Source organism: Prionailurus viverrinus, chromosome B3 (assembly GCF_022837055.1).
Source record: "Prionailurus viverrinus isolate Anna chromosome B3, UM_Priviv_1.0, whole genome shotgun sequence".
NCBI lineage: Eukaryota > Metazoa > Chordata > Mammalia > Carnivora > Felidae > Prionailurus > Prionailurus viverrinus.
Genome location: NC_062566.1, coordinates 127,178,850 through 127,185,326, shown reverse-complemented (window position 1 = coordinate 127,185,326; position 6,477 = coordinate 127,178,850). Strand labels below are relative to the sequence as shown.

General features: G+C 46.4%; 1 long non-coding RNA gene across 2 annotated transcripts; it reads left to right on the top strand.

Annotated features, from left to right (window-relative positions):
• Nucleotides 1–3,078: 3,078 nt before the first annotated feature.
• On the top strand, nucleotides 3,079–4,777 carry LOC125168850 (uncharacterized). 2 transcript variants are annotated; one of them, XR_007153319.1, is made up of 5 exons: nucleotides 3,079–3,232; nucleotides 3,328–3,391; nucleotides 3,478–3,779; nucleotides 3,999–4,094; nucleotides 4,620–4,777. It is a non-coding gene; the product is annotated as an uncharacterized LOC125168850 (long non-coding RNA). The 2 variants fall into 2 exon arrangements; XR_007153318.1 differs by having other exon boundaries at nucleotides 3,079–3,391.
• The last annotated feature ends 1,700 nt before the right edge of the window (nucleotides 4,778–6,477 follow it).

The following is a 6,477-nucleotide window of genomic DNA, read 5'->3' as shown; positions in this document are numbered from 1 at the left end:
AGTAATGCAAACCACTAATATTCTGAAACCCTATAAATGAAAATATCCACAAAGGCATTTAAGTGCCTCCTCTTTTTAAGGCATCATAGTTAAATATGGTGGCAGACTTAATCACTTTTTAGCCACCCTTATGAATACAGTCGATAATTCTCATGAATTTCACATTCCACTACACAGGCCATTTTCTTAACTGACCGTATGTCAATTCAGAATTAGACTAAAAATCCCATATTCTACTCCCCTGCTTCCTCACTATTGTGGCCCCCCTGCCCTCAGTTCTGAAAGGCTGGAGTGACCCTTTAAGCCCCAGATCATAGAGGATTGAAGATTCCCAGACTGCTTCCCTCCCCTTAATGACAGTGTCTCACAGGGAAAACTAGCCTTTGGAAAGGAACATGACTTCCCAATTTCAATTTAACTTGGTGGGAATGAAACTGCCTTCCCAATTTACCGTGAGATCTGCGTGGTTAGCTGCCTGAGTTCTCTGCTGATGGGCCCCCAGCCCCCTTCCTGATTTCCATAAACACTTACTAAGTTTCCAAACACCTGGCTTCATTTACAGCAGTCAGAACCTTCCTCATAGAGCATGAACCACCCCCCCCCATCCTGAAACTTCCGTGATCTTTAATCTCTCACCCCCCACAGTGACCCCTGAGCCCTGGAGGAGGTTGCCAGCTGAGCTGCAGAACATAAAACCTAGGGGTCTGGTTTTCCTTGAGCTAGAGCCTCTTTTAGGTTAGGTGCAAAGCTTCGGGACCCGAGGTGTATTGGTCACTTAGTTATGATTCGCTATCACTTGTTTGCCTCTTCTTAGACTGCGGAGCATTTCCGGGAAAGCCCCCACTCGTCATAACATCAGGGATGAAGGCTATCATGTCCACAGGGGGATTCATTAACCCGCATTTCAGACCTGCTTATTCCAAGATTCCATTTGTGACTCCATTTGATTGATAAATATCAAGGGCTTCAGCAGGGTAATGGCAAACTGTCCTGCTGAATTTACTCAAATCCCCCTGATTAATCCTGTCTCGCTGCCCAAAGCTATCATTATAACTTACATGCTGCCTTTTAATTTGGATTTTATTGCCCTCCTCCTTCTCTTCTGCCCTCTCTCTTCCTTTTGCTGTCCACATGCTTGCAGGTTAGAAGTTGAGGCCCTTGACTTGATTCTTGTTTGGTTGGATCCTTCCTTCCTCTCTCCTTTCTTTCTTTCTTTCTTTCTTTCTTTCTTTCTTTCTTCTCTCCCTTCTTTCCTTACTTCTTTCCTTCCTTCCTTCCTTCTTTCCTTCCTTTTTTCTCTCCCTCCCTCCCTGCCTTCCTTCTTTCCCTCCCTCCTTCCCTCCTTTCTTTTTTATTTTCTTAAGGCGTATTCAGTTCTGTGCTATGAGAACTTCAGAACCCAAAGAAGGAACCATCATTGGCTCAGCTCTATGCCAGAAGCATTTAGAAACTGTATGGGTATCCCCATTTCCCCCCTTTTAAAGCTATCTAGGTGTGTGCCTTTATAATAACACCTTCAGCCAGGCAGATGCAGTTGAGTGATCTATAAATAGGGTTTGGGATTGACTGATCAATCAGAGCTTCTCCTGCTGTAGGGAGGGACTAGTCACCTGTGTTCTGGTCTGTGTTCACTTGTCAACCTCAAACTTGAGCAGCTTGGAGACAGGTTTGATTTTTGAGGCTTTTTCTTTGGTTAGGGGTGGGGTGGGTGGAGGATGAAGAGGAAAGTCTCATTAAGATGTTGTTCTACTCTTGCCAAACAGGTAGTATAAAAGGACTCACTTGCTAGATATGGCCATTAAAGGGTAACTGCTTATTTTTCTTCTTTTCCAAATGGGCAGCTTATTTCCTGCTCGCATCCTATGCCCAAGGTAGCAATCTGGAAGCAGCTTGAAGTCAATAGCAGCGAGCAATTCCAACGTAATTTGTGCCCAAGCTCAGCTTGTGTATTGCAGCGACTCCACGCAAGCTACTATCAACTGACCATGTGAACACACACACTTACACATACAAGTACGTGTGCAGATGTATGCTTTTTCTATCCAACTCTCTCACCTGTACCTCCTCTTCATTGTCAGAGGAAACAAGCCTGAACACACTAATGGTTTTGGCTGAAATGAAGGTATTTGCCCTTGCTACGTACAAATCTGAAGAGACAGGAACCTTGAAGTAACAGGGTTGCTCTGCGGTCCGTCTCTCCTGCCTCCGTGAGAGTTACCAACCTCACGAACTGGGTGGGTGCAGAATCCAGTAGTCAGCCCGTGGGAGAGAACGCGGTGGTCCTCCCAGCTGCGGCTAAAAAGTCCTAAGGATCAAGAGTGATCAATAACACTTTTCTTTTCCCCTAGGTAGGCTTTTCTTCCTATACATCCTTCCAGTTGCCATTTTGGGCATCTAGGTTTGCAAGCCTTTGTCCACGTCCACTGGGACATCTGTGTTTGATTTGGGGAGAGAGAGACGTGCTGGGTGAACTTTTGTATTGATTCTAAAGGTCTTCCTGTGTAATACTTACAGATAGCTCTAAGGGCCTGCCTTGAATAAGCTGCCCTTTATAGAACAAGATAATGCTGCTGATACCCTAGGAGCCCTTTCTCTTTCAGGAGCCACGATGGGGTACGCTGAGCTGTCTACCCCTCATCTCTGCCCCAATAATGAGTCACCGCTCAAAGTTAGGCATACAGGCAGCATTGTCTTAAGAGCTCCAGCTAGAAGACCAATGTGAGTTGGGTGTGAATCCTAACCACCCCTTAGTAGCCGTGTAAATTTGGTCAAGGTTTTTTTTTTTTTTTTTTTTACATCTTTCTTAGCTTCAGTGTCCACATTCGGTAAAGTCAAGTTAGTACCCCATTTGTTGTGACAAAGTTTAAATGGAATCATTCATTAGATAGATGAAGAAAGAAGGTGCCTATGGGGTGCCAGGCACTTTTCTAGGCGCTGGGAATAGAGGGGTTAATGAGCCAACAAATTCTGCCTTTGGTTACCGTGGTTACCAACTGGAGGGTAGCCGCATATGATACATAAAGGAGTCAGGACGTGAGGTCATTACAGAGAGTGAGCAGTAGTATGAAGAAAATAAAACTCATAGATGCGTGAAGAGTAAGTTGGGAGAGGTGGGGTAATTCTACACTGGATGGTCCTGAAGGTTTCTCCAAGGAGGAAGTGAATGTAAACCCATGTAGCCCAGCGCCTGGCAGGAGTTAAGAGCACCACAAATGCTGTTCCATTAAAATATGTATGTATACAATTATTTATGTCTGGGACAGCCAGTGGAGTTTGCAAGCTGATATTCTGGCGTTATGATCATCTCCCCGGCCCTCTTTTCTTCAGCCTCTAAGCAACGGAGCAAACAGTAAAGCAAAGTACTTGGAGAGAAGGCTTTGTCGTTCTTCAGGTACAAATAAGACATTGGCCTTGCTAGAAATCAGAGAATGGGGCAGTCCCTGGCTTGAATGTGCATATCCAAATTATCTTTGACAGGAGGCTTCACAGGAAGAGGTTTCCTTCCCGGATTCTGTGATATGCTGTGATTCCCTGGGTGTAAACAGAAGGGAGTTGAAATGGACTCATTCGGTGATCGTGAAGTGGGTCTTCCACTGTGGCTGCAAGAGCACTCAGGATATTGTCTCATTTGTGAGGAGGGAGAGCCCAGAGGCAGAGATGCCCAGGGAGACATTGAGACCCACTCCTCCAGCCCTGTTTTGGTGAACGGCTCCATTATTTAGCCCATAGAGGAGCCAGGAACCATGGTGTCTGTGTGAGACTCTCTCTCTTGCATTCAGGTGGTCACCGACATCTCCAGGGTCTCCCCCTTTACTGTCTTACCCATTCTGTTTTCTCTCTCTCCACCCCCACTGCTATGGCCTCTTCTAGGCTTACGTCTACTCTCTCCCTCTGATCCGCTATAGGCTTCACTTGAAACTCTTTCCTCTAGTAGTTTTAAAAATGTTAAGATCTTTAGGGCAAAAACAAGGCCGCTTTCTCTTTTGCCTCCTCTACAGTAGTGATTCCTAAGTTATGGACTGAGAACTCCTCGGAGCAATGGCTAAGGAAATATTGCAAGAGATCCTTGGATCTGTTGTCTGCGGAGTGGATAAGTAAGTGCCTCAGTCTGTTTTCGCAGCTATAACAAAGTACATAGGCTGGGTGCCCATAAACAACAGAAATGTATTTCTTATATTTGGGATGCTGGAAGTCCAAGATCAGTATCAGCACGATGGGGTTCTGGTAAGCTTCCTCTTCCGGGTTGCATATTGCACACCTCTCCTGTCCTAACAAGGTGGCAAGGGCTAGGGAGCTCTGTGGGGTCTCTTTTTTTTCAGGTAATAACCCCATTCATGGGGGCCCCACCCTCACGCCCTAATCACCCCAAAGGCCTCACCTCCTAATACCTTCATCCTGGGGAAAGAGGGTTTCAACATATGAATTTTCTGGGGCGAGGGGAAACACAAACATTTATTTCATAATAATAAGCTTCAAAAATAGACGTATAAAGATTTTCAAATATATGTAAAGACCGTTTTGACAATAAGATGCACATTTACTCAGAGTTGCTGAATTGAGTTTTTCATTGTATATTTTTAAAATCAATAAGTGCTAAAAAGGGATCTTTTCTCCCTTAGGGCCCACGACAGCGTTTTCACCTATAAGTGGGTCTTCGGCCTTGAGAAGGAATCTTGGCCATCACTGAGGTGAAGTACAGTGACGGATGTGTTGGGGCACCTGGGTGGCTCAGTCCGTTCAGCGTTCCGACTCTTGATAGTGGCTATCATGATCTCACGGTTTGGGAGTTGGAACCTAGCATCTGGCTCTGTGCCGACAGGGTGGAGTCTGCTTGGAATGCTCTCTCTCCTCCCCCCCTCTCTCTGCCCCTCCCTGACTCACACTTTGTTTCTCTCTCTCTCTCTCAAAATAAATAAACTTAAAAAAAAAAAAAGACTGATGTTTCATTTGGCACCTGCTACAGCCCGCAGTACTCCGTAAATGTAAACGCCGGTTCAGACCAGCACCCTGTGTGTGGGTTCGAAGAGGGACCAGGGGCTGCTGCCCTCCAAAGCACTCGACAGCACTAGGGTCCCTGAAGTAGGTCGAGGGACATGGAAGCCAGCTTTCTGGCTTCTGCTGTCCTCATGCCTCAGGTGCAGAGGGGATCATCGAATCCGGATCCCATTCAGGCAACACGTTAGTCTTGGATGTTTGAGCGAGAGCAGTGTGCCGAACGGACACATCGGGCCTTTAGATGGCAGTTGCCACCAATTTGTATGCGTGTGAAGGCTGTGTCGGAGCTGTTTCCGCCTCCGCTTGCTCTGTTTATGCAGCACGAATGTCTGGAACACGCAGTCATGCTGCCGCTGCTTATCAGATACGCCATCCCAAGGTACCACGGGGAATTGCTTCATTATTAACATAATGAGAGGGGAGCAGGCTGCTTGTGGAAACTGCGTATTTCTAGAACTCGCCTTTGTGTTACGTGCCGGCTGCTAATTAGAACCAGGCTGACGGTGGCTGGGCATCAAAGGAGGAAACGATCCAGGCGAACACCACGGAATGTTAGGACGGCGGGCTGGGGGGCCTGGGCGGTTCAGAGTTTGCCTGCAGGAGAAAAGAGGTATGAGAAATGGAGCCTAAAGGAGAGCTTCCTACCAGGGGTTCCTTGTGGCCTGAGAAATGAGTGAACACACGCTTACCCCTGGGGAGACGCTGCCCGTGTCTGTCTGTCCTTCCTGTACATCTGGTCAGCGCGGGAGGGGGCCGTACCTGGGCTCTCTGATGCAGCCGGGAGGGGAAGGGAAGGCCATTTCTCCCCCTCTGGATCGTCTTCGATACTTTCATTACTGGGATCTTGAAAAAATTACACATAATGCAAATATAATATTGCAAATACTCAAGGAATTCCCAAGTGCACAGATAGAAAATGAAAAGTCCCCCCATGTCCCCACTCGATCCCACCTTCCCCTCCAGGGATGACCATGCATATTAGTTTGTGGTGTATCTAGAGCCCATCTACTCACCTACACAGCGTTGCTTTTTCCAGTGACCGTATCTTGAAAATCTTGCCCTGTCGTGACATGTAATGCTAACACAGGCTGACCTAACTCCTTGGTCATAACCGCTGCGTAGTATTTCAATGACATATGTATGTATTGTAATGTGTTTGATCATTCTTTTATTCACAGCACTTTTTAAGCCTTTGATGAAAAGCCTTAGTAGGATTCTAGCCCTGGATATTTTCTTTGTTTTTCTAGTTTCTTCTCTTCCTACATTTCTTGAATAATGTGCCCCCCGCCTCCACCATTTCTGGAAACAGTGAATGTACCTTATATGGCCAAAGGGCCTTAGTTTTTATTTTATTTATTTTTTTAATGTTTATTTTTGAGAGATACAGAGAGAGAGAGAGAGAGAGAGAGAGCACGTGAGCATGGGAGGGGCAGAGAGAGAGGGAGACACAGAATCTGAAGCAGGGTCCAGGCTCCGAGCTGT